Genomic DNA, 2,336 nt, shown 5'->3' on the forward strand with positions numbered 1-2,336 from the left:
CAGATACAAAGAATGTAGTACTGTCTGTTGGTTACCTGACAGAGGGCAATTCACAATAAAAACCAAATCAGACAACAGAAGATACTGATAACTCTGATACTAATAACTCTACAGTAAGAAATCTATCATATGAAAATATGTTAAAACAAAATATTATCAAAAGATTGTTGTGAGAGGAATTTTCCAAAATCTTAGTTAACCAATGTTTATTATAATCCGGGTTTCTGATGCACTGTGCAATCAAGGGAGCTCCGGTATCTCGTGTGATATCAAACAGCTCCGACGTTATCAACTGGCTATTTCCATCAGTCAGGGGGCATAACTCAAAATTTCAAGACAATTTTTCATTTTGCGATAAAAGCATGAAAACTGGCAAACATGTAGACTAATATGTCTTGATCATTTTCAGATATTAGGGCACTTGAAATTATGTCTGTGTCAGCCATAGCAGCCATTTTCCCAAAATGGCCACCATATGCCACTGGTTTTGAAAGGCATTCCGCTTTGGAGTGCGCTCAGTCCTCTACAGAATGATTAACGTGGGCAGAAATGATGATTATTTTGTGCAATGTAACAAGGATAAAAGGAAGAATGTTGATCATCTGCCAAACTTCTACACAGAAGTACCACCAGTTGCACCTGATGTCAAAGGAGCATCTGTACCATCGACCTAATTAACGTCACTGAAGAGAGGTGGCACTGAGAAATACACTGAAAAGCAGGACAAGGAGCGAGTAATTGAAAGCGTTTGAACTCAGAGCTGTGTTAGTGACAATCTTGCGTTCTCGCTCAAAAATGTGCGGTGTCGGTCTGTTCAAACGACCTGACGACACCTGGTCTGTTGTCAGAGCGTTTGAACAGACCGACACCACAAATTTTTAAGCGAGAACGCAAGATTGTCACTAACACAGCTTTGAGTTCAAAAACTTTCAATTACTCGCTCCTTTGTCCTAAACGACCTCTACGCACAGGTCTTTTTATATATATATATATATATATATATATATATATATATATATATATATATATATATATATATATATATATATATATATATATATATATATATATATATATATATATATATATATATATATATATATAATATATATATATCTTCCTTTAAAAGATTGTTGAATCTCATTCAAAGATGTGTCTTGACGTGCAGCATAGTAAGCTCCCCATGCTATGGTATCACCTTTCTCAAGTTCTTCTTTCTGTAGAGATTTTAGTGCTGTACAGATCCAGTTGCGCTCCTGCTTCATCGCTGTCACTATATGTCGTACAATTCTCTGAGATGCATCTGGAGGCACTGAAATTGTCACTTTGGACTCATTTAGTGCAACAGCTGGCACAATTGTGTAGCTGTCTGGCAGCTGTTGGCAAGTATCCTTTGACTGGAATGTATGCCAAGAACATTCCCACAACAGCATGATGCAGTACATATGTTTTTAGCAGTAGTGGTTTTTTTTTGAACTTCAGAATTGGCCATCTGACACTTCAGATTTTAAATAAAATTTTCTACCTTTTATATTACAGAACCTAAACAATGTGAATAGGCTACAATCAAGATATAGTCTTTGCATCTACCTCAGGCAACGTTATCAGTAGGATTTCACCATGTACTTTTTCGATATACATGCCGCGAATATATTTGGAAAAAAAAAGGTTGCTCCACTGGATAAATTTCATGGCACCGGTCTCAGATCTGAAGTAGGTGGTCTACAGATTACATGCACAAAAATTCATGCAGTCGGTCCCCATCTCGTCTAAATCTTCCCTTTACAGCCCCCACTAACAAGGATGCTGTAGTTCTTCACTTAATTGTAAGGACTATGTAAGTTCTTAAGATTTATAAAGGTTGAAATGCTTTTATTTTTACTTCATTGCAGAGATACACAACCAAATTCATTGCTTAGTTGAGGATGCGTTGGCCTTGTGAAGTGGTTCAAAATACAGATGAAGGTCAAACAACTTTTTTGTCATTTCTTGTTTTATTCAAGTTGACTTAGAGTACATCAAAATTCAATGGTTATAAAGTTTAGAGAAATGTATCAAGATGTGTAAACCCCTTATGAATCGAGGTAGAAATTTTCAAAAACTCTTTGTAATTATATTTTTTAAAATTTGCATATAAAATAATGATTTTGATAATTTCTTTTTGCTTTCGGCTTATTGTACGAAATACTTGCCTATAAATACATAATTCATAAGAGCACTTAACACATTATTCAGGAACTGAATTTACATTCATAGTGTACGTACACGCTCAGTAGACCGGTCTCATCGGATGCCGAATAAATTGTGTATCTACCTGTACATGCTATATTTCTTAT

The sequence above is a fragment of the Macrobrachium rosenbergii genome, chromosome 3 (genome assembly GCF_040412425.1).
Source record: "Macrobrachium rosenbergii isolate ZJJX-2024 chromosome 3, ASM4041242v1, whole genome shotgun sequence".
Taxonomy (NCBI): Eukaryota; Metazoa; Arthropoda; class Malacostraca; order Decapoda; family Palaemonidae; genus Macrobrachium; species Macrobrachium rosenbergii.